The sequence below is a fragment of the Patiria miniata genome, unplaced genomic scaffold, assembly GCF_015706575.1.
Source record: "Patiria miniata isolate m_02_andy unplaced genomic scaffold, ASM1570657v1 HiC_scaffold_6, whole genome shotgun sequence".
Taxonomy (NCBI): Eukaryota; Metazoa; Echinodermata; class Asteroidea; order Valvatida; family Asterinidae; genus Patiria; species Patiria miniata.
The window spans coordinates 21078344-21105615 of record NW_024037073.1 but is presented as its reverse complement, the minus strand read 5'-3'; the positions used below and the strand labels follow the sequence as shown (position 1 = coordinate 21105615).

Below are 27272 nucleotides of genomic sequence, written 5' to 3'. Positions count from 1 at the left end.
ACAATATTGTCTTCTTTTCATGACCGTGTCGTCGTGCACTATCGTTCCTGTGAAAAAGTGAGGCAACACAAGACACTGTTTAGGGAGAGAAAAACAATATTTCGTTTAAATCTTCTGTCTATTTTGTCTTCTTTTCGTCACCAATCATCTGGTCAAAATTCAATTCAATGCTCCAATTAGTTTTTGAGATAGCGTGTCGACGTGGACTATCGTTCCTGTGCAAAAGTGAGGCTAATGTTCTGTTTGGACTGCCACTGCAGCCCGTCGCCAAGTTTTGCTACGTGTTGCGACACAAGACACTGTTTAGGGAGAGAAAAACAATATTTCGTTTAAATCTTCCGTCTAGTTTGTCTTCTTTTCATGATCAATTATCTTGCCAAAATTCAATTCAATGCTCCAATTAATTTTTGAGATAGCGTGTCGACGTGGACTATCGTTCCTGTGCAAAAGTGAGGCAAATGTTCTGTTATCAATAGTTGTTATCAAATGTAAGGCTAACCCCTTGAATTTTTTTCAAAAGACGATATTGCACGTTTAAAACACTTAATTGTTTCGATCTCAAGTGCTTTCCTGTTGGACGAATCCCCATGATTGAAAATATACTCCTGAATGTGATACATTATGAAGAGTTATTGGACGGAATTCGATTCAATACAAGCTGTAAATTAATCGCTACCCGAACCTTGAGTATATTTTTGACGGTTAAAACACTCTTGAAATTAAATTGGCGACCGTGACACATTATGAACAATTACCCAACGAAATAATGAGTTAATTCATTCAGTATTCCCCGATATATTGCCCGAAACATGAATGTCTTCTTTTTACTCAAAAGTCAGACATCCGTGTTGACGCTGTACGAGTAGCGACCACTGTGCATGTGGCGCGCCCTCTATTGAAAGATTGGCTAAAAATGATATTCTTTTAATCAATTAGTCGGTGATTTTTTTTGCCCAAATCTTCAAAATAATGTGCTTGAATGTTGATAGATACTTATCTGACATCGAAAGAGGTTTCGGAGTCGTTTGGATAAAAGTATTTTTTTTATTTGGCCAAGCATTTGAGAGAAACAAAATAATGAAAGTTAATAAAACTCAGAAATATTTTAAAAGTCACACCTTATACATAGAGCTTAGTAGTTGCACTCTGCAATTTTATTCAATCCATTCATTTCAGAAACCTTAAACTAGAAAATCATTTGAATCAAAGCAAGAAATAAAACAACAAGACAAACAAATCCAGTGTTAACCTTGTAATAATCACTGAAAAATGCAATCATTTCCAAAAACCAGAGCGTGAATTTGGACAGCAATATTTGTAAGACAAAATGAAACAATGTTAAAAAAACTTGTACTGTCACATGCAGTTCAAATTTCCTTTTGTTACTTTGATTGAACATACTTGTACATACTCTGAGCAGACCTATTTATATTAAAGAGGGCAAACGGTTTTGCAATTGATAAATCAGACGCACGGCAAGTTTGTTTAAATAGATTTCTCGTCGACTTGTATTTTTGAAGTCGAGTTAAAGAGTGCATGTTGGATCAATAAACTGCGGGCTTGTGATAGATATGGTAGACATTTTTGAAAAAGCAAGTCAACAATATAAACTTTGAGTACTGAAAAGAAATGAATATGTCTCCAAAGCTTTGAACATGGATTTTTATCAGTGGGGAAATAACGGATAATTTGAACAAAAATTTGACATAATTTTTCAATTTTCTTTTCATTTTGAAGAGAAAAACATGTTTTGCATTCAAATATATTTGTTGTAGACAGTTACATACCCAGTTGAAAGGAAAGAAAGATACTTGAAGTGATACATGATAATATTTGTAAAATACATGCAACTTAATGAGAAATTAAAGTAACTATTCAGCACTTGGTTATTGAGAATATTTTAGAAGGAATTTCTTAAGAAAACATGATAAAGTTCAAAGAAAGGACTGTTGTTTTAGAGAAATTGTCTTCTGAGAAAACTTTAGTAAACATATATTCTATTTTAATTATTGCAAAAAATTGAGATTGCTTGAAACTTGCAGGAAACTTGCAGAAACTTGCCTGAGGACAAAAAAAATAAGTCTTCAGTCATTTGGAGGCAAGTCCTGTTTTGGCCAAATTTCGTAAAAAATGTAAGGTTAACCCTTGCAAATTGTTGAGTTTTAGTAAAAAAACCCAAATTACTTGAAACTAAAAGAGCAAACTGTGAAGAAAGTGTAAAACTGCACCTTGAAGAAATACCTTACAATACAATGGCAAAATTATCTCCAGGAATTCCATCTTAGGGCATACAATCAAACCCCCCCCCCCCACTTGATCAACCTAGCCCCACCCCTAATTAATCTTGATTTCCCACACCAAATAAGCAATGCTTAGAATCAGGAATTGAAGGCGACATGTTGACGCATCTATGGCGTGCATCGTTTTATGAAGCGTGGGTAGAAGCAGACGTCCCTGATATGCATGTGGTTTAGGATCCAGGTCAAGAATCGTTCCAGTCCGAGACCGTAGCCTCCGTGAGGACAGCTACCGTACTTCCTCTGTGGAGGGAATAAATACAAGAACTATTCAGTACGCACAAATTTGGCTAAACTGGAGGCCATTAGATGGAACCAGGTTCAATCAAGGACCATAGTATACAAATATGGAATGCTTCGAATGGTGTAGTAAACCTAGCCGCCTCAGGTTATCCTTGGACATTTTATTTTCCTGAGGGGAAGCAAAGGGAAAATTGAATGCTCCATGGATCATTGACGGATGCTTGTTTTAATTCACCATGAGATAAAGCATTCAATATTTGTTTCATAACACTTCACCCACAGATTCTGCTAGGTTTTTAATACCTTTAATTACATAAATCTGAACACAGTTAAAATGAACTTCTATTTCAATACAAAACGTTTGAATCCAACTCTGTGGCGCACTCTCTTTGATACAATACGCGCTACGCGCACGCCAGCATGCATTTGCACACAAAAACCGTATCATGGGTATAGTACTTTGGTTGCTAGTGGTATACTACTTTGGTTGCTATGGGTATAGTACTTTTGACTGTGCTTTGGAAGATAGCAAAATTAGAAAGTACCATGTGACTCGCTCTCGGCCAATCAAGACACAGAATCTGTGGGTGAGGCGTTATAATTCATTATAGTTTGACTAAGTCTGATGGAACGCACGCTAGTGGAAGATGGTTGGACTAGTCTAGTCGCCTATTCAGGACCAGCCTACTGCAGCTGGTCGCACCACGATTTATAGCTGGTTATCAATAGCAATTTGTCATAACATTGGGCAGAGGGGATCAACTACGATATCGAACAAAACGTCAGAAAAAAAAAATTGAGTACTAAATTCCACTTTCATGGCATAGTTTTTCTTTGCTAGTTAAGGTTTCTGTCACTATTGTCACCAATGTACAATAATAATGGTGATTATGTAAAGTGTCCTAAACTATGCGATCAATGTTTCAGTATTAGGCTTTGCCCTTCACCGATGTATAAACACTGTATACTCAGTGTTGTCCCCCCCCCCCCCCATGCATTAAGTTCATGACGTTTGCCAGGCGCGCGGGGCGGCTGGCCATACAAACACGAGGTCATGAACTGAAGAATGCATATTCATAATCTTGCCCAAGTGCGCCTGCATAATGCATACATTACAACGCAGTCGCCATTTTTAAATAGCATGGGGGAACATTTTCGGGACGATATTCGTGGGAGATGATGATTGAAAGTCAATTTTTTGGTCAGATGGATGAAGATTTTTAGATAAAAGAACGTTTTTTGAAAAGGTATGAGTTCCTTTACAACTAGGAACCTTAACTTTGGAAATTTCTGTCCTGGATGAGAAGATAATCTCGATCAAAATCGGTAGCAAAATCGCTACATCAGAGTTCAGCGTTGAGGGAAGCACTGGGCGTCTGTCCGTACTACAGAGCTTGCGATAGTACTGTACGGCCAGATGCAGTCGGCTAGTGACTCGACTACAACACTGGAACTTGGTCACTGAGTCCACTGTACCTACCAGGTAATTCTGAGTTGACCACCCCAGGGTAGACAGGCAAAGGCCCAAATGAGGTGATGACATGAAGCTTGTCCCTCAGCTCAGGATGGGCCTTCATCTGTAAGGCCAGGGTGTTGGAGTCGATGCCTGTATCGTCTGCTGTCTTATTAAGGATCATCTGGATGGACTTCAGATGGGAACCTGGGCAGGATTAAAAAAAAATTACGAGATGTAAATTATATTTTTTTTATATTGGATTTTTGTTTGCCCTTCGCCGACATATTTTGTAAACACTGCACACTTAGTGTTGTTCAAAGGCTTAGGTGGGACTCAAACTAAAGACCTCCTACACAAACAAAGTTGGGTTAAGCGCTGCTACATCAGACTCCAAACCGCCAGCTTGCCACAGCAAGCTCAGTGGTCGATGCATCTGCACTAGGAAGCAGAAGATTGTGGGTTCGTGTCCAACCCGCGTAAGCTTGTGTTTTTTTCTTGCAAGCCCTCAGACAACACTCGAGTGTACAGTGTTTGTAAAATACTTCAGCAAAGGGCAACAAAAAAATTACATATATGAAAAAGAAGATGAATAGTTATATGGATGAAATCGAAAACCAATTGTACTAAATTTGATTCCTAGTGAATGGATGTCGTTGTAGGCCCAAACAGATCCATGTAGGTCCTCAAACACTTTATATCTATCACTGAAACATAAACAATGCAATTATTGAAACATTTACATAGTATCAGATGCGGGGAGGGGGGGGGGGGAATGTCAGGCGAAGAAAAGGGGTTGGGGATTACATTCCCCTCCCCCAATAAAAAATAAACAAGCACACTTTTCCCTTCCCAATTGTCACATTTGTGGAAGACAGTGTTCTTGTGAAGGTTTGCAGTTTGCAGTAACACCATGTAGGTATGTAGAGTCTCTTTTGGGAAGATGTGTGTTTCTGAAAAGAACCAACCGGTTCTTTTCAGAGCCACACATCTTTCCAAAAGAGACTTCTACATTGTGGTACCACAAACCTTTACTAAATCATGCCACCACGTAGTTAGACCAAGTAGTTAGCCCTTGCAAATTGTCTTGCAAAGATGTTCCATCAACAAAACTGAGAATATGACAACATCAACGTGATTGTCAGGCAAGGCAGAGACTGATTTCAGATGACAACAACTCCAGAAAGTGGAAAAAAAATACTCTTGTCAGATGACAACCAACATTCGTCCAGGAAAGAAAATAAAAGCAACAGATAAACAGAAATCCAATTGTGATTTGTGAATAAAAACTTCCAATTGACTTCATTCCTTATCAGATTGAATATCAAACAGAACGGAAGTACAGAATTGTTGTATGGGTAAATAAATCAACATCCAAGGGAAGAACACAATTCATTTTGGGAAAAAAGACAGCAAGGATTGATAGAAAAGAAAATCTCCTCTTTTTTGCTGTTGTCTACATCTACCTTTGTACATAGTAAAACTAGTGCTTTAAAGATGTTTTGAGTGAATGTTACTTTCCGTCATCAGTAGCAAGACCAAATTGAAACCAACTACCAACTACCTGCTCCTCCGTCCAATCACATCCATATACTGTCATTATCCCCAAAGACATTTTCAGGATGTATTCATCAAGTTTAATCCCATGTGACCGGTTGAACCAACTACAGGATGAGTCCAAAAGAAAGTGACCAAATTTGAAGAAAAACAAATTAAAAATATTTGGCTTGTTCTATGTTAAAAAAAAACACGGATAAAGTACATCTTATTGACTATTAACTGTGAAAATTTCACTTAAATTGCATACTCTATTCCCAATTCATGTCCATTTCTATAAAATGATCACAAAACTTGGCTGTCCACCACTTATCGATTACCGTGCTGTGAACTGATAATACATGTACCCACTGAGGACAATAAAACATCCATCGTTTTCCCACCTCCGTGATATATAAAAATACAAAAATCACCATCAATATTTCAAAGAAAAAGAGAGTTGACTTGTTTCTCATATTGAAAACACACAACCTGATAGTAAAAATTGTCTTGATTTCAATCATTACAATTTCATTTCTATTTGAATGCTTGTGTGTAATCTGAAATTCTCACTTAGCTCATTTAGCTTGCAATATTATCGCATTCCTTGGAAAGCAACACAAATGGGTTCTTTTTAGTAAAACATGCATAACTTTGGATGGCATGGATCAATGTTAGTGATTGTGTTTTTTCAGATGAGTGGAAGAACATGCTCCTTTAAGACATACTTTTTTCGGTGAATCTAATTTGATTGCTTGTTAAGAAAAATCAATCTTGAGTGCAGGTCACTTTCTTTTTAACTCACCCTGTGTAAACACAATGTGAACATGCATCTCTCACACACTAAACTTAATTGTCTTCATTTTCTATCATCCTCTTTTTTTCTGTCTTTTCTTCTTGTAGCCCTCACATTGAGTGGCATTTATGCCTTGTGAAGGGACGACTTGCATAAAAAAAACAATTACATGTACACAATATGCATGTTTAATCTGGAGCAAATTATTAAAAGTGAAACAAATTCAATTCTCAGATTTCATGTCAGTGCAAGTAGTGAAACTGACTTACATGCATCTGCTTTGGTTACAGGAACTGATACCACAAGATAGTCACATGCATTAAAATCGGACACAAGTGTTGGGGGAAAAAGAGAGAAAAAAAACCAAGAAACTTTCTGTTTCAATTACACTTTGCTCAAGGTCTTACAATCCCTGTAAGTATAAATCTGGAGTGATCTTGAAATAGAAAAGAACATTCTTTGCTGCATCTGAATAGAATGTAGCTCACGGAGCTCAATCCTACATTGTGCATGAACTATGGGTGATGGCTACCAAAACAGCCCCACTCCATCAACTGGGTGGAACACTGAAGTTGAAAAGCAACTTGAGAACTTTTACATGATTAGTGAAAGAGCTAATCAAATAACATGGTTAAGTACTGAAATCATTGCACCAATTGGCCTCTGCTTAAACTTTGTCTTTCTCTTCACAGTCATTCGAGTGAAGTCCATGCGTACAATCATCAACATCTACTTATCCAATCTGGCTGTGGCTGACTCCCTCTACCTTATGACTCACTTCATATTTGCATTGTTTTCACCTATAGAGTACAAATTATTGGTCAACAATGCAATGTTAAGTGTCCGACACACGTTCCTCGCTACTTCTAATTTCTTTGTGGTTACCATAGCAGCTGAGAGATTCTCTGCAGTACGAAATCCTCTGACATTCAAGGAAAAAGCCTCTAAATCTCGAGCAGCAAAGATATCAGCAGGACTCTGGGTGCCAACAATTATTGTTGGTGTGATTCTGATTTTCTTACCATTAACAGAGGCTGTCTCCATTAAAGTCTACCTTGGGATTCTTTCCATTATCTGCATTGCCTCTTTGATAGCAACTCTTGCTTTGTACATCTATGTAGTATTGAAAGTACGCAAGCAATCAGCCCTGTTGCCGAACCGTCCCAAGCGAGCAGGCAAGGTCCTCTGTATGGTTATCATCAACACTGCTGTTTTCTTCATTCTGAACTCACTGAACATTGCAGCTGCAATTATGACAATACATGCACTTGTATCAAAGTACACTTCACCTGCTCAGATTGTTGCCAATCTGGAACTTGGAGAGACAATACATATTCTGGCTACATGCATTGCAATTTTGCAACTGATCAATAGCTCAATTAATTCCCTGGTCTACAGTGCCACAAACGTTGACTATCGTGAAGCTGTAGTCAAGGCTTTCTTATTCCTGAAACTGTGCTGTCGTTGTTGCCCAAGACGGAATCCCAGCCGACCATCGCAGCCAGGGAAGCAGATTGAGCTTTGTGTGATTCCACAGGCAAAAAATGACCAAGAGCACTGTGCTGCCAGGCCAAGCAGCAGCAAGCCACCAAGCCAAAGGCATGCACAACACACAGCAAGTCAGCAGTCACTGGACAGCTGTCAAGAACAATGTTCCAGGCAAAGCAGCAGCAAGGCATCCATGCACAGTCAGCAGCATGTTCAAGTGCATGTTGAGGTACATGCAGAACCAGCAGGGACCCCAGCGCTTGCAAGTTCTCATCAGGAACGATGCTCTAGTCTGACTGACTGCAACCCATCCATGCAAGGGGAACAGTGTGTACATCCAAAACCAGCAGAGAACCAGCAGTCACTTGCAAGTACTCAGGAACAATGTCCTGGGCTGACTGGCACCGAGCCATCAGCACAAGGGGAGAAGCATGTACATCCAGAACCAGAAGGGAGTCAATCTTTGGAAAGCTGTCAGGAAAAATGTTCCCTGGTACCTGATGAGTGCAAGCTATCCATGTAAGGGCAGCAATGTGCAGAGTCAATGTGCTTTTGAACTTGCTGCCGTGTTTTAACTGTAGAGCAGATTTAAGGCCGTTTCATACATCTTCTTCATTGGAATGCCAAGTACATTTGACATCGAGAAACATTCACAGCACATTATGCTGGAGTTGAAATGTGTTTTACTTCAGCGAATTGCCAATACATGTACGCACCATGACATCAGAAATGTGCAGACCCGCCCAGAGCAGATTGCAACCAACTATCAGTAAAGAGAACAGCTGGTATTCATGCAATGTATGTATGTAAATGGTTCAGAAATTAACAAATCCCAAATAATTTAATTGTTATCTGATTCAAATTTTTGTTTGTGTTTAAAGGTAGAGTAGATCATTTGCAGCTATCCAAAAAGTAACTGACAAAATTATTGTTGAAAGGCTTTTGGTTTTAATGGTACTAAACTTCCTGTAAAATCATTCTTTCTGGCATGCTGTCATATTGAAGGAAACAATGAAAGAAAGCTATTTCCAACGATGCATCAAGTTAGTTCACGTAGTTGGTTTGTAAATTTGGTGAATCCATGAATATGTGCGCACAAGCGTTGACACGACGCACACGCACACTAGGTTTCTATTATACGTCAGTTCAGTGCATGACATCGCGTGGCTGCAATTGACAGAATGAGAATGTGTCCCTGAAGCTGAATTGGGACGCAATATAAAACATGACTCAGCAACTTTTGAATTGAACCTGAGATCCTAGAGTATAGTTTTGGAATATACTGCATTCACAGAGCTTAAACTTCATTGTGTTTAGTTGTTAAGCACCCGTTTTTAGATTTTGAGCACTTTTGTTGCTTCAAATGAAGAAAAAAAATGCACAAATGACAAATGATCTACCCTTCCTTTAAATGAGCAAGTCTGTTACTTTTTGCAGTGTGAAAATGTACTTGTATTGGTACTAACATATGGATAACCCTGAAAGTTCACTGTAAATAAAGATTTTTTTTTCTTAAGTGCTTTTGAAACAGATTTGGAGGTTTTTATTTTAGGAAATGCACCTCTGTATTCCAAGTCTTTGGATGTTTCAGGCTTTTACATCTTTTTATGATGGTGCCAAGATGCATGTTCATGAGAAATACAGTGATGTCATGAGCTGGAACTTCAGTCTCACTGCTGTTTGAGGGGAAAATAATGTTAACAAAAGTGTTTTGATCAAGTTTGATGTGACTGTTGCATTCATTAGCACATAGCATGCAGCCAATGAAATACTTAAATGTACAAACTTTTACACATGAACAAAGCAATTAATTTTAGGTTCATTTAGGTGCATTGCAAAAAAGTGTGCATTAAATGTGGTCAAACAAACACAGGGCTAGGATATTTCATGTTTTAGTGAAATTCATTTTACAGCCTTTTGATTCTGTTATTAACAGACCTTGACAAATCCCAAGCATGGAGCACAATACATACATACTCCTAAAAAGGCACAAACTGTATGGTTATTGTTATTGAGGGTTCAATATTTAGGGAGCAAACTCACCGCAAATCCAAAGTGTCTTGGGAGGTTTTGGATCTCAATCTTGAAGATCTCTGACGTGAAGTGCTGTTGCGTCAGATAGTGATAAGGATCTGTTATGGCAGTGCCAGTCACCGTTACGTCAGAGGTGCTGGTGGAATGGTTATCTTGTGGGTCAAGACCTGATGCACAAATGAACAGATTAAAAAAAATTGCTATGGCTAGAGCTATATTGTCTAGGTCTTCACCCAAAACAATTACATGGGAACAATCTGACAATAGCCGTAGCCATAGCTCTAGAAGCCCGTTTCAGACACAGCCTAAGTAACAGATCAACAAATGTCCAAGTTATGCATTAGGAGCATCTGATTCCAAATACATTACACAAATCTTTGTGCATATACGTGGAAAATACTTTTTGAAGACCAAATAAAGTGCAGAATGTTTGTTCAAACTTTCTTGAATGCTTTTTTTAGCAAGGAGAAGTCCAATTGAATAGATGTTTGTCTGCAGAGCACAAATATATAATATACGAGACCATTGTAGGCTCTAGATGTACAGTATGGGATTTAAGTCTGGTGGATCAAAGGTGTCTTCACAGCTACTAGCTGGAAAAAATGTAGTTGATAGTTAAAGTCAGCAATTTGGACTCCACTTCTGTCAATAGAGCGTGCAAGTTGACCTCAAAAACCTAGGTGATTTTACTAGGTTTATCCAGTCAAGGGCAAAGAATGGGTTCTGAACAAGAAAAAAATCATTCCAATTTACAACACGTTCAAAAAATATTGCAAGTTGATTACTATAGTAAATTGAAAAAATGTTGACCTCCACTTCCGTTCATTGGGTGAATTCAAAGACAGGAGTCTGTGGCTAGACTAGTCAGTGTTTGGTACCAAGATGTTCACATGAAAAGTGAATGTGAACTGGCGAGACTTGCATGCTCTATAATTGTACATAATCTGTGTAGCACCACTAGTCTGTTGTATTACATTATGAGCTCCATGTCTGTATGATGTTTAAATGCAAAGCAATATTCTAATATTTCTTTTAGATGGACTCAAGGGTACTTCGAATTTTGGAAATTGAAAAATCAATGCTGTAAAATATGAATGTCGTTGTAAAGTTCGCATCATACAAGATGTATCTTAATTTGCACAGTATCCGAGGAATTGCTGCTTTTTATATGTTCATTAAAGCTGCTATTTCCTTGTGTAATTTAAAACTCTAAACACAAATAATACAGAAATGTACTATCACCAAATCGGTGTTTGAGCTCTTACGTCTTTCTGATACCTAGTAATACTTGAAAAAAAAATTGCAGGGCAAACCAAGTTTCTAAAAGTCACATACTTTTTATACGACAAACAAATGTGCGTGTAAAAGCATGATCAGTGATAAAATAAATAAAAGTGTACACTAGCAACATTTAAACAAACAGTGATATTCCTGAATTTTTTTATTTAAAACCTAATTCTTGCTTGTACAAATGTAATTGTTGAAAAATCACTATTGAGTAAAAGAGCTTGCTGGTCAATGTTGAAAGTACAAACATATACCCTCAATATTCATGCCACAAAAGTAAGCCAACATATTGGTCAGCAAATGGGATGACAAGGGTTTAAGTCTTTTGTGGCTTGTTTCTTTCTTTTCAATAATTAATTCCTGACAGACAAATTGGACAATGCACAATATGTACACCTGTCAATCTTTCTGTGTGTTGCATTCTGATTGGTTGGAATTGATCAGCAGTAGCTACTAATAGGCCACACCCCTCGACAGCCGATCCAATCAAACATGAAAGCTGATCTACGTCTTTTGCAAAAAGGAAACTTCAGAGGAAATACTTACCTTTGTAAGCACGAAGCCGGAAACCAGCAGTGTTATCTGTCAATGAAAATAATAAGACATGAAACTGAAACGTTTGCACAATTTATCCAGAGCCAAGTTTCATGAATACCCGACAAGAAATTAGGGGAATAACTGAGAAAAATCCTGCAACTTTCTGTTGCGGTGTTCATTCAAAGCACATCACATTCACATCTACATGTGTTCACACTATTTGTCCATTCCAGGCAATGTGCACTTTTAATTTAATGATGCAGTGCCTTGAACACCAATACTGGTGGATAGGTGTGCTCTATCCTTAAAAAAAAAACAAGAAAAGAAACGCTTTGATGTCAAATTTTACTTTCATTTAAGAGTGCCTAGGGTTGCTCTTTGCTTCTCTCAGAACTACTTTATTTTCAGAGATGAAACTGGCATTTGGCCAAAAAATCAGAAAATATGCCAAAGAAAAATACGTGTCCGAAATCTGGGCCACGTTGCATTACACACATGTACATGCATGTACAATACACTTCATGCCCAATTTCCGGACACCTACTCCTGCTTTATTTTTGATTCAAACAAAATTTTACGATGAAAAAAATGGTCAGTGTTTTCATTGCATAAAATGCCCGAATTACAGTTAGGGTAATGGAGTCATCAATAAAGAAGTTCACTTCTTACTTCAGAAGGTCTAGGGAAAGTCCGAAAGACAAGGGCACCGTTCAAGGTGCTTCAATCATGTCCGTTCAACCACTTAACTCCACTGCTCCACTTGCATTCATACATGGGGAAAAATCAGGCATTATCGTCTTTCTCTTCTAACAAATGCCAGTGAAGTGTTTCGCTAATGCTCTCTTCGCTATTCTCGAGATAATCATCACGACTTTTAAAACATTGCACTTTGTATAACCATAGAGCAAGGAACAGAGTATAACTAAATTTGAAACCTCCGAAAATCGCACATGATGATTTTATCCACTGGATCGTTCACAAGGCAACCCGTTCCCGACCGGCCATGTGCTAGCGGACGGTATGGTGCGGTACATACGTATGCTAGTACCATTGCATATTCGCACGCACGTGCGACACAGTGATTTGTCCATGTCGCCTAGCTGTCAATGTTTAACCTTTTGTCCAGCCGGAGAAGGCTCCGATCAGTGTTATGCCCTGTGTTTCTACCGTTGAAACACTCCAATAACGACTGGTGAAAGAGATTAAAACTACGTTCGCGATGATTTTAACGTGACATTTCCATCGACTTTTCTTCGAAATTATGATTGAAATAAAATGACATTTTGTGAGAAAAATCCTTACAAAATCAAATTTTGTGGGAAACACTGTAAAAAAAAAATCGAAAAATTTCGTTGGAAAACTCAAAAAGTTGGTTTTCCGATTAAAATCGGAAAAGTTTCATCTCTGTATTTTCTTTGCAAAGTCATGTTGACAGGTTTCAACGAGCAGTATTTTTCCAGTTTGCCATTAAGTCCAGGGACAGTTGGTCTCAATCTGCCCCTGAATGAGAGAGTCTCTCTAAGCAGGGGGTTGGGGTTCACCTCAACTCTCATTGGTAGCCGGTGCGAGTCCCACTCAAGCAGCTGTGAATTGAATGGCTCTGTGTTTGGGTTTTCCTCTTTTTTTAATTTTGTGACTTTTGTGTGTAGGGAAGACAGCTCATTTCAGAAAATTGGGTAAAACTTTGGTGAGTTTTAACTGATTCTCAAGAAAAAGAGGAAACATGTTCTGGGGCTTTAACAAATGTTCAGGGCAGTTGTACATGTAAGTCCACTTGCCAGAAAACTGTGTCTGGAAACAGTTTTTTGTCAACGAAGGTCACATTTCCATTCTGGCCCACAACCATCCCGTGTCTTTGGTGAGTAGCTCACCTTTGTTGCTTCAGCCAGGGAGACATCTCCCCAATGTTTCGTTGCAGCATCTTGGATAAATTCCTCAGAAACTCCCTGGTGTTGGTCTGTTTGGTGGATAGCTGGTCCTCATATGGCTGGTTCCACAGTGGAGTTACCGTGTTGTTTAACCTGCAGATTGGGAGAAGAGGGAAAAGCACACTCAGTATTTCAGAGTCTGAAGAATTTCATAATTGTGAACGCTTCAACTGCTATTACCCTTTTTTGAGATATGGCGGACACAATCGGAGGGCGCCATTTGATTGGGGTATATTTGAGGTCAATACAAAAGACTCATCCAAACCAAATATCACCCTCGTATTGTGTCCGCCATATCTCATAATGGGTAATGGATAGTCAGTGGAACTTGTGATCTTTCTACATACAACCATTCTCATAACTTCAGTTGGTAGTTCTGGTGGTGCGTGTGTAAAGTAAATTTTAGGCTTCAAACACTGAGGGAAATGTGTTCAACTTGAATAGTTTATCAGATAAAATAAGTGTCATTTAAAACGTGAATCACAAACTCTACACAGACATGGAAGCTTGGATGCTGTCCCATCAAGGAGAATAAATGACAAGGAAGAAAAAACTGACCATGTAACTGTTTCACTCAACAAATTTCATGTTCACAATTTCAAATGGGCTATGGAACTGACCGGTTGGGCTCTTAAAATAGTAATCTCTGGATGTCAGAATGGTTTCTTGTGATGATCATGAACTACAGGATGAGTAAAACAAAGCAGAACCCAAACCCCCATAATTAGATTTCACATTAAAAAAAAATATATGTAGCATCAAACATTATAATGACTGGAAAGCCAATTTCATAGCGTACTTTTAGATGAAAAATGACTGAAATTGCACAATCCGTTCAAAGACTATCACCATTTAAACACAATGGCCATAAAACCTCTTTCGTCTAAAAATGCAATTTCAGGAATCGTCACAATTGTCTTTAAATATCAACAGCGATAATACTTCAGCTTAAAAGTTAAAAGTATTCAACAAAGTCCTTTTCAGGCCAGTCTTTTAAAAAACAGTGGATTTTATCAATCAGAATACACAATAAACTGGTTTGTTTTTGACAAAACAGGTTTTAGGGTCATTGTGTTTAAATGGTGATATTCTTTACACGAATTGAGCAATTTTATAAAAAAAATTCGTCTAAAAGTAGTTTATGAAATTGGCTTTCCAGTCATAATTATGTTTGGTGCTACATATATTTTTAAATATGAAATATATTTTTTGGGGTTTGGGTTCCACTTTTTTTTGACTTGCCCTGTACTTGAGGTAACACATTTCCTTTCCCTTCCTCAAAAAATCTACCACAGTGAAGGCAATCACATTCTTTGATAAATGGTAGTAGGCTGGGGTCTACCTTCCTATAGACCGCTTGCAGACACTTTCGATAATTGACACGCGAAGGTGCGCGCCGCCATGTTGTGGGACAAAATGTGCATGGATAGATATACGCTTGTCCCACAACATGGCATCGCCCGCCTTTCGCGTGTCAATTATCGAACGCATCTGCAAGCGGTCTATAGCCGACAAAATCGTCAAAAAAATGGACTGAACAGAATTCATGAATTCCATAAAATGAGCCATTTGTTTCTACCCTTGCATAAAAGAAGTGTGTTGTGATGATTTCAGTTGGTTGAGAACCAGAGTTCTATTGTTAATGGATGGTGGTTCGAATCCAGCCCAACCAAGCAATAGCAGCCACAAGACCCCTTGCACTGATAACCAATGCTACGGCAGTTCTTATTCATTTAAAGTCAATGACAAGTGCCAACAAAACCTGGTGTCAATAATAAAACCAGTGTTGGAGGTCTCAAGGCCAGATTCGGCCTCGAGGCCAGCCTCGAGGTCGATTTTCATGGCCTTGGCCTCGGAATGCATGGCCTCGGCCTTGGCCTTGGAGTGCATGGCCTTGGCCTTGGAGCCTTCTGGCCTTGGCGAATCGGTCGAGGTCGGCTCGAGGCCGCCCATTTTGATGGGTTTTCTATTTCAACTAATTTTAATTTTTTACCATATCAAACCTTAGAGATTTTGCCGAAGTGGTTTCTGTGAAACGAAAGCATACAATGTACGCATGAATGAACACTGGTAATGGTTGCATTGAACGTACTCATGTACATAGCATTTTCGCCTAGGCTGCGCTATGGCCGTATATGCGGGTGTCATATGAAAATCGGACTTGTATGAAAATCGGACTCTTTTCCCCTTTTATTGGTTAAACCCTCTCACGTGACCGGTCCCGTTCCCAATTATCTATGCATGAGCATGCGCAATACCACCAATGAGTCCGTATTTCAAAAAAACATAAATTCATGCTACATGGGCACAAAATTGCATCCTAAGATCAGAACAGCCATTCACAAGGCACCTCGATTATTTATGCTGAGTAGTACATGTAACTGCCGCCGGATCAGTATTTCATTCGGCATACACAGTACGTCTGTAGACCAAGGGCTGTTGGCTGTTCTACTCCGCATTAATAATATGATACGGCCCTGTGATTGGCTGTTGGGAGTGATCCTCAGATGCGAATTTTGTCCCTAACGTACGTGTGTACATTAATGAACTGAGGATTGTTTTGTACACGACTGGAAGTTGCACCGAAAATATCCCTTTCTATCTTGTTCGACTTGATTCTTTTCGCATTTTGCATGGATCCTCTGCTGCAATACATGAAAGGATAAATCTACAGTCACATAGGGGACTTTTTATTTGTAATTTGAACGGAAATTGAAAACATCTGCAAAAATAACAAAAACCGCTGTCTAAATCAGGGGCTTCGTTCCAGTGCTACAGGCGAATCTCTCCATGTCATACGAATGACGTCATTATGCAGTAACGCTGGAAATTTCAAGCTACACTCGTCCGACGTACGTCCCTGAATGAGTGAACGTCACAAGTGCAGTAGCCAAAGCGATAATGGGACAGGGAACCCACCCGTTCTTCACATTCATGCGTGCTCGCGCAACGTATGCAAAGCATTGCCTATCCTGCACTTCAGCTTTCCACATGCGTGCATGATATCACTCAGTTTATGAAAATGACCATGTATACTCGGATCATCCGATTTGGACGCAATGGTTATGAAGAATGTGAAGATCATGGCAAGAAGAAACACATTGCAAGCTGTAAATTTTGTAAGCCAGGCACTCCAAAACCCAGTGAATTCAACTAAACAGATGTTAAAAATCCAACAAAATCTTAGCCTTGTTTTAGTGATTTATATTTTATTACGTGTTTTAATAGCTGGCCTCAGCCTTGGAGGTGGTGGCCTTGGCCTCGGAGGTGGTGGCCTCGACTACAACACTGAATAAAACCACAATAATGACTCATAGTGTATACCTTGGCTTTGAGCACTTGTCCTTTCCATTTGTGTCCGTTGAGTACTTTCAATGCCTCCTCCTTATCTTCTTGGCAGCTGAGGGATGAAACAAACAATTGGATTTCCATCAGTTAATCCATCGCAAGCACTGAATGTAACAGGAAAGGAGATGAATATTTGTAAGATGGAATGTTTGTGTTGGGGGGGGGGGGGATTTAAAGTTCTGTTCCCTTCGCTAGTTTCGAGATTCATCCCAAAATTAGATTTCTTTTCTAAATTAATATTTGGTTTTGCCCTTCACTGACATATAAACACTTTATACTCAGTGTGTTACCTCCCAAGTGAGAGTCGGAAAAAATCACTTGGGTTGGACTTTAACCGGAGGCCTCCTGCTTTCTAGTGCAGACGTCTCACCACCCAAAGCACCGAGCTTGCGGGATTGGTTGGCTGGTTTGAATCTGATGTACATTGTACATAGCAGCGAGTACCGCATCTAACTATTCATAAGATGGAATTTTGTGTTGGGGTGATGTAAATCAATATTAGGCTTTGCCCTTTGCCGATGTATAAACACTGTATATTCATTTCTGAATTGCTTTTTTTTCTAGCAATACAACAGTTATTCATTTTTGAACCAAAAACCAATCAGCCAATGCTTAGTTATTGAATTATTTACTTAACAATTTCAAATTATTGGCTGCCAGAAGATATTTCTGTTCTCAAGGGGTTGCCTGGTTCCTGCCCCACAATCAGTATCGATAGTGCTTGGACGAGGAACCAGTCTGCTAGCAAAGTGGATCAGTTTGTCCCCAAACCAAGAAGAAAAGTTCATGGATGCTTTCTAAGTATAACAATTGAAAACAGAAGTCTAAGTACACTTTCCATTTCAAGGAGGAGAGTGTGGTTTCAATGCTATGTTTATGTAGTGACTATTTATATCTATATTTTAAATTTCTTTCTTGATTATCCAAACACCAAAACTAAAACTTGTATCAAGTTTCCCTGTGCTCTTATTTGTGTTTCATTACGTCAGCACACTCAACTTTCACTCTTTAACAAGCTCCTATGTCACCACTCCCGACTAGAATTTTCTGGCGCCAGTTTTTCTTTCATGTCTCAAATATTCATCCCTATCTTGCTGGTTATGTGAGCTGACAAATCTCCTGAACACTCCAATTTCCAACTCTGTGTAGTAAACCCATGGTACAGTCTTTGCAATAATCATCATTAAATGAAAGAAAAAGTAAGAGATTCACTTTTTGCTGGGGAGTTCAAAAACAAAACCTTTTCCCCTCCATTTTGTCAAGAACAGAAGAATTAAGCTACATTGTACATTTGTGAAGATTTAGTACAGCTCAAAATAGATTACAGCTCCCTTGTGACTCTTGTCAGAACAAAAAGAAATACACACAAGTTCAATTCTAGCATTATGAAAGGAAGTGTAACATCCAAGACAGAGCCAGTTAACCGTGATATCTAATTAATGATTTTTTCTTGATCCAAAACTCCTAGTTTGTAATCTCCTGGACTATAACTAGATCATGGATGTGTATTAGATTAAAAAAAAAGAAAAAGAAAAGGTTTTAGGTACTGAGCTTTTCAAATCCCTGCCATGAACATTACATAATGCTGAAATTGCCCTAAACTGTATCAAATTTGACTCAGAGCAAATTTGTTGCAAAATTTGCTGCATTTTACTTAAAGGTATAATCCATCATTTGTAATTTGTGCATTTTGTTCGTTTAAAGCAACAAAAGTACTCAAGATCTGAAGAAGGGTGCTGGACAACTAACCTGATGAATTTTTAGCACAGCTTTAGCTGTATATTTCGAGAAAAACAACATTGTAGGATCTCGATTTCAAATCAAATGTTGCTGAATCATGTTTTGAATTGGGCCTAAATTCAGCGTCCGAGACACGTTCTCACTGAGCCGATTGCAGCTACGCGATGTCGCGCACTGATCCGATTTTGAATTTCCTACAGAAACACCGTTGGAAAGGCCTTCTTTTGTTGATTTCTTCAAAATGACAGCTTGCCAAAAAGAATAATTTCACAGGGAGTTTAGTTCCCTTACTATCTTTCAACCAAGTAAGTTTTTCAACAATAATTACTCCAGTTACTTTTTTGATAGCTGCAAATGAAGGACTCTGGCTTTAACCAATTAATTTACAACTCAGTTTCAGTTTAGCATCTTTCCAAATATGGATACTCAACAGGATGTAGATGTCTACTTTATTTTACAAGCAATAACTGACCTTGATAAACAAAAATTAATAGAAAGTTTGCATTCTTTACCTGAATGTCACAAAAGCATAGGTTGCCTTGTTGACTGCCTCGACTTTCTTGGGTTTCAGTTGCAGACCAGTCAACATCTTCTTCAGTTGCTTTAAAACAAAAAAAACCATACAATTGAGCATGCAAGACTTGCCAGTTCACAGTCACTTTTTTATGGAACATTTTGGTTACAAGCACTGGCTAAGTCTAGTCACGGACTACCATTGTTTTTATCTTCCAAGTTTTCAATGTCAAGATCGACTGCATTGAAGTTGAGGATGAAATGTTTACTATTATTTAGTCACCAATTTGCAATATTTTCAGTGTTGGGTTTTTGCCAGTGCTTGTGAGAGAAAAATTCATATTCTATACTCGGTTGAGACTCGAGTCCACGACCACCTGCTTACTAGTGCACACAGCTTGCCACTCGACCACACAGCTTGCCGGGGTTTAGCTGGCTGCTTTGAATCTGACCTAGCAGCAGGTACTGTAACCCAACTATTTATAAGATGATATTTTGGGTTGGGATGATATTAATTTAATAGTGTTGTACAGGGCGAGTCAAAAAGAAAGTGACCTGGATTCAAAACATTTTCTTAAAAAGCAACAAATTTGATACACCAATGTACGTCTTAAACGAGCACATGCATTCATACACTCATTTGAAAAAAAAGAATTACTGAAATTGATCCATGCCATCTGAAGTTAAATGCATGTTTTACTAAAAAGAAGCCATATTTATAGCTGTCCATGGAATGCCATTGGTAGCGGTACATGTGGCTATTGAGCTTAGTGAGAATTACAGATTACACACAAGCATTCAAAAACAAATGACATTTTAATAATTGAAATAAAGATTGAAGCATTATTGATACTATTAGATTTTGTGTTATGAAAAAGAAGAACAAGTCCACTCTTTTTTTTCCAGAAATATTGATAGTGAATATTTTCAAATTTGGTCACTGTTTTTTTGCCTTACCCTGTAGGCCTATATTCATGTATTTCAGAATTTTCAAATTTGTATTTTTTCCTTATTAATACAAAACCCATTTATTACCCCTGACAGGATAAGCTCAATCAGGAAACCAAAAAAATGCAAAATATACTAGGGCTGTGCATTGGAACCGGGTACCTGAGTACCCGACCGTCGATGTCAGGAACCGGTTCTAGATTATTATGGGATCAGGTACCCGGCTACTCCTAGAACTATGAAACCTGACACTTGAAATTTGCACGCGCGCAGAATGATCGCAGTCATTTTCGGGTTCGATCGCTCGGAGAGCGCCGCGGGGGGTATGGTGTAGGAGCGGAACGATAGTATGCGCATGCGTACAAGTGCGAGTACGTACGAAAATAGTACGAAAATGACTGCGATCATTCTGCGCGCGTGCAAATTTCAAGTGTTAGGTTGGCTCAGTGCGGAAAGGGCATATTTTCCATCATTTTTGCAAAAAACCGACAGAATCCACCGATGTTTGTTGGGTGCACATAGCGTGAGTATGTCATGAGGTATTGTACGGAGTTTAGGGGCAAACTGCGCAGCGGTTCTGTGGGAAACGGCTTCGTTGGGATGGACGTTTTTGTACTTAATTAGTGTTTTGTGCTGACAACAATTTTGCGGGGTTCTGAACCTATGAGGCTCCACTACGTGAAGCCTCATAGTTCTAGGAGTAGTACCCGGCCACAACCAACTTTACAAATTACTTAGTTACAAGAATTACTTAGTTACTAAACTGCAGTTTACAAAACCGTAAAGCTATAAAGCTCGCTGTACATGTATCTTGGACCCCGGTCCCACTTGATCCACCAACCAATTGGGGGATCTGATCCACCTTTTGCCAAATTGCCGGATCAGATCCCCAATTGGTGGATCAGATCCGGCAATTGTGTGTAGTGGGAACGCTGACCGTTATCCGCTCCGTTCACAAGTACCCCCTCACCGGCGAAGGAAGTTCAGTTGGGGGTGACCGACCGATGCCATCTTGCCTGACTGCAATTCATTTGCTGCAAAGCGGGACCACTGCGTGTACATAGAACAAATCCCCTGGTGTACGCGCGTAACACACAAGGAACGGTGCGCGTCAACCAGCGATATGTCCCGCCCTTGGGACGTCGTTGCTAGGTAAAAGGGTGCCCTATTTTGGTAGCGCACGGAGCTCATAAAGTGGATCAGGATAAGATCCACCTTTTTGATCCACCTCTGGACCAGGATACAAATCCCCCAATTGGTGGATCAGATCCGGCAATTGGAGGATCACAATCAGATGGGAATGCAAAAGGTGGATCTGATCCGGCAACTTGACCTGTTAACATCCGCCCGGTGCACGCGTGGCATGAAAATGTTGTGGTCTTATGTCATGAACGAAGAAACACATTTTCAGGCGTGAAGCTCATGTGAAAATATTTCCAACGTACACAACATGCACAATAAACAACCGCCGAACTACCAGCTAGCACTGTGTGATGCATGCAGCCAATTTTCGTTGCATATCCATCCATTTATAAACCTTTTTTATTCATGAAATTTTACTTATTTTTTCATCCATAAATACCTCTTAGTCCGCACTCACCAAACCACGTCACTTTGGCACAGAATCAAAGAAAAGCTTACGAGTATGCGATGATAACACGGTACTTTCGGAGGTGACAAATCTGTAGTACTAATTACAGAAAATTGGAAAATGATGTCGTACTACATCATGTGACCATTTTTAACAATGAGAAGCTTCAGAACCAGGGAATCCCTTATCAATGCATTGGTTTTTGCCGTGATGTCACACAATGAGCGGCGCTGTTCAATTTCACCAATTAATCTATGAACGCAAGGATCCTACCGATCCGTGATTTGTGTCGGGGAATTCGCGCAATTTTTGTAGGTGAATTCTGATAGCGCTGTTTGAAAACTGACCCATCCTAGCATGTAACACTGGCACTCCCACTGATGGCACATAATTCCGAACTCAGTGACATTTTGAACTCTACATTTCCGTTCGAAAAGGTGGATCAAGCATACGTGGGAACGTGACTTGCGGTTTCGTTGCGGTAAGATAACGATCACACCAAAATGCCGGATCTTGATCCACCTTTTTCCAATTCAAGTGGGAACGCGGTGTTGCTGTACTGATGTGCCGATGCAGTTGTAGTAAACAATCTCAACAGCAACTTCCGAGATTTGAATTTTGGCATGTTTGGCATTGGGTTTCTTTAATGGCTACCCAGGAACCTGTTTATTTTTTTCAATAGGGTACCTGGTTCCTTTACTACTCGTATTTGCACACCCCCTAAAAATACAAAATTGCTCCTAAATGTAGAGCTGTAAAATACTGCCGGTTGTTTATAACATTACTCTTTAATTTTATGCTTTCTTGAGACTTTACCCTGTGAAATCTGTCACAAGCCAACAGTTGGTTGATTGTCAGGCAAGGCAGAGACTGATTTCAAATGACAACAACCCCAGAAAGTGAAAAAAAACTCCGATCTGATGACAACCAACATTCGCCCAGGAAAGAAAAAAAAGCAACAGATGAACAGAAATCAAATTATGATTTGTGAATAAAAACATCCATTTGACTTCATTCCTAATCAGATCAAATTGAATATCAAACAGAAGGGAAGTACAGAATTGTTGTATGGGTAAATAAATCAACATCCAAGGGAAGAACACAATTCATTTTGGGAAAAACGACAGCAAGAATTGATAGAAAAGAAAATCTCCTCTTTTTTGCTGTTGTCTACATCTATATACCTTTTGTACAAAGTAAAATTAGTGCTTAAAGTTGTTTTGACTTTTGAGTGAATGTTACTTTCCGTCATCAGTAGCAAGACCAAATTTAAACCAACTACCAACTACCTGCTCCTCCATCCAATCACATCAATATACTGTCATTATCCCCAAAGCCATTTTCAGGATGTATTCATCAAGTTTATTCCCACATTACCGGTTGAACCAACTACAGGATGAGTAAAAAAGAAAGTGACCGAATTTGAAAGAAATGTTTAAAATATTTGGCTCATTCTATGTTAATAAAAAAAAACACGAATAAAGTACATCTTATTGACTATTAACTGTGAAAATTTCACTTAAATTGCATACTCTATTCCCAATTCATGTCTATTTCTATAAAAAACTTGGCTGTCCACCACTTATCAATTACCGTGCTGTGAACTGATAATACATGTACCCATTGAGGACAATGAAACATCCATCGTTTTCCCACCTCCATGAATGAACGAGAACTTACAAAGGAAAATATACAAAAATCATTATCAGTATTTCGAAGAAAAAAAGAGTTGTCTTGTTTCTCATATTCAAAACACACAACCTGATAGTAAAAACTGTCTTGATTTCAATTATTAAAGTTTCATTTGTATTTGAATGCTTGTGTGTAATCTGTAATTCTCACTTAGCTCATTTAGCTTGCAATATTATCCCATTCCTTGGACAGCTACACAAATGGGTTCTTTTTAGTAAAACATGCATAACTTTGGATGACATGGATCAATGTTAGTGATTGGGTTTTTTTCAGATGAGTGGAAGAACATGCTCTTTTAAGACATACTTCTTTGGTGTATCTAATTTGATTGCTTTTAAAAATCTTGAGTGCAGGTCACTTTCTTTTTAACTCACCCTGTATAAACACAATGTGAACATGCATCTCTCACGCACTAAACTTAATTGTCTTATTTTCTATCATCCTCTTTTTTTTCTGTCTTTTCTTTTCTTGTACGGTAGCCCTTACATTGAGTGGCATTTATGCCTTGTGAAGGGACGACTTGCATAAAAAAAAACAATTACATGTACACAATATGCATGTTAAATCTGGGGCAAATTATCAAAACAAAAACAAATTCAATTCTCAGATTTCATGTCAGTTCAAGTAGTGAAACTGACTTACATGCATCTGCTTTGGTTACAGGAACTGATACCACAAGATAGTCACATGCATTAAAATCGGACAGAAATGTTGGGGGAAAAAAGAGAAAAGAACAAGAAACTTTCTGTTTCAATTGCACTTTGCTCAAGGTCTTACAATCCTTGTAAGTATAAATCTGGAGTGATCTTGAAAAGAACATTCTTTGCTGCATCTGAATATAATGTAGCTCACGGAGCTCAATGCTATTGTGCATGAACTATGGGTGATGGCTACCAAAACAGCTCCACTCCATCAACTGGGTGGAAAACTGAAGTTGAAAAGGATATTGAGAACTTTTACATAAGTGAACAAAGAACTTTTCGAATATTATGGTTAAGTGCTGAAATCATTGCACCAATCGGCCTCTGCTTAAACTTTGTCTTTCTCTTCACAGTCGTTCGAGTGAAGTCCATGCGTACAATCATCAACATTTACTTATCCAATCTGGCTGTGGCTGACTCCCTCTACCTTATGACTTACTTCATAGTTGCATTGTTTTCACCTATGGAGTTAAACTTATTGGTCTACAAAGCAATATCAAGTGTCCAATGCACGTTTACCGCTACTTCTTATTTCTTTGTGGTTACCATAGCAGCTGAGAGATTCTCTGCAGTACGAAATCCTCTGACATTCAAGGAAAAAGCCTCTAAATCTCGAGCAGCAAAGATATCAGCAGGACTCTGGGTGCCAACAATTATTGTTGGTGTGATTCTGATTTTCTTACCATTAACATACACTGTCTCCATTAAAGTCTACTTTGGGATTCATTCCATTATCAGCATTGCCTCTTTGATAGCAACTCTTGCTTTGTACATCTATGTAGTACTGAAAGTACGCAAGCAATCAGCCCTGTTGCCGAACCGTCCCAAGAGAGCAGGTAAGGTCCTCTGCATGGTTATCATCAACACTGCTGTTTTCTTCATTCTGAACTCACTGTACACTGCAGCTGCAATTATGATAATACATGGAGGTGTAGTGGCATCAAAGTATACTTCAACTTCTCAGATTGTTGCCAATCTGGAACTTGGAGAGATAGTATATATTCTGACTACATGCATTGATATTTTGCAACTGATCAATAGCTCAATCAATTCCCTAGTCTACAGTGCCACAAACACTGACTTTCGTGAAGCTGTAGTCAAGGCTTTCTCGTTTTTGAAACTGTGCTGTCGTTGCTGCCCAAGACGGAATCCCAGCCGACCATCGCAGCCAGGGAAGCAGATTGAGCTTCATGTGCTTCCACAGGCGGAAAATGACCAAGAGCACCGTGCTGCCAGGCCAAGCAGCAGCAAGCCATCAAGACAAGGGCATGCACAACACACAGTGAGTCAGCAGTCACTGGACAGCTGTCAAGAACAATGTTCCAGGCAAAGCAGCAGCAAGGCATCCATGCACAGTCAGCAGCATGTTCAAGTGCATGTTCAGGTACATGCAGAACCAGCAGGGACCCCAGCGCTTGCAAGTTCTCATCAGGAACAATGCTCTAGTCTGACTGACTGCAAGCCATCCATGCAAGGGGAACAGTGTGTACATCCAGAACCAGAAGGGAGTCAATCGTTGGAAAGTTGTCAAGAACGATGTTCCCTGGTACCTGATGAGTGCAAGCTATCCATTTAAGGGCAGCAATGTGCAGAGTCAATGTGCTTTTGAACTTGCTGTCGTGTTTAAACTGTAGAGCAGATTTAAGGCTGTTTCATACATCTTCTTCATTGGAATGCCAAGTAGATTTGACATCGAGAAACACTAACAGCATATTATGCTGGAGTTGAAACGTGTTTTACTTCAGCGAATTGCCAATTCATGTACGCACCATGACATCAGAAATGTGCAGGCCTGCCCAGAGCAGATTGCAACCAACTATCAGTGAAGGGAACAGCTGGTATTCATGCAATGTATCTATGTAAATGGTTCAGAAATTAACAAATCCCAAATAGTTTAACTGTTATCTGAATCAAATTTGTGTTCGTGTTTAAAGGTAGAGTAGATCATTTGCAGCTATCCAAAAAGTAACTGACAAAATTATTGTTAAAAGGCTTTTAATTTTGATGGCACTAAACTCCCTGTGAAATCATTCTTTCTGGCATGCTTGTCATTTTGAAGAAAACAATGAAAGAAAGTTATTTCCAACGATGCATCATGTTAGTTCACGTAGTTGGTTTGTAAATTCGGTGAATCCATGAATATGTGCGCACAAGCGTTGACATGACGCACACGCACACTAGGTTGCTATTATATGTCAGTTCAGTGCATGACATCACGTAGCTGCAATTGACTGAATGAGAATGTGTCCCTGAAGCTGAATTCGGACGCAATATAAAACATGACTCAGCAAGTTTTGAATTGAACCTGCGATCATTGAATATAGTTTTGGAATATACTGCATTCACAGAGCGTAAACTTCATTGTGTTAGTTGTTAAGCACCCGTTTTTAGATTTTGAGCACTTTTGTTGATTCAAATGAAAAAAAAATGCACAAATGACAAATGATCTACCCTTCCTTTAAATGAGCAAGTCTGTTACTTTTTTCAGTGTGAAAATGTACATGTATTGGTACTAACATATGGATAACCCTGAAAGTTCACTGTAAATAAAGATTTTTTTTTTCTTAAGTGCTTTTGAAACAGATTTGGAGGTTTTTATTTTAGGAAATGCACCTCTGTATTCCAAGTCTTTGGATGTTTCAGGCTTTTACATATTTTTATGATGGTGCCAAGATGCATGTTCATGAGAAATACAGTGATGTCATGAGCTGGAACTTCAGTGTCAATGCTGTTTGAGGGGAAAATAATGTTAACAAAAGTGTTTTGATCAAGTTTGATGTGACTGTTGCATTCATTAGCACATAGCATGCAGCCAATGAAATACTAAAATGTACAAACTTTTACACATGAACAAAGCAATTAATTTTAGGTTCATTTAGGTGCATTGCAAAAAAGTGTGCATTAAATGTGGTCAAACAAACACAGGGCTAGGATATTTCATGTTTTAGTGAAATTCATTTTACAGCCTTTTGATTCTGTTATTAACAGACCTTGACAAATCCCAAGCATGGAGCACAAAACATACATACTCCTAAAAAGGCACAAACTGTATGGTTATTGTTATTGAGGGTTCAATATTTAGGGAGCAAACTCACCGCAAATCCAAAATGTCTTGGGAGGTTTTGGATCTCAATCTTGAA

At 38.9% G+C, this 27272-nt stretch overlaps 1 long non-coding RNA gene across 1 annotated transcript; it reads right to left on the bottom strand.

The window, feature by feature from the left end:
* Nucleotides 1-1124: 1124 nt before the first annotated feature.
* On the bottom strand, nt 1125-27272 carry LOC119743058. Its single transcript, XR_005272956.1, has 8 exons — nt 27228-27272; nt 19200-19288; nt 16924-16999; nt 13543-13692; nt 11681-11716; nt 9857-10014; nt 4021-4200; nt 1125-2540 (listed from the first exon to the last, which is right to left on the bottom strand). It is a non-coding gene; the product is annotated as an uncharacterized LOC119743058 (long non-coding RNA).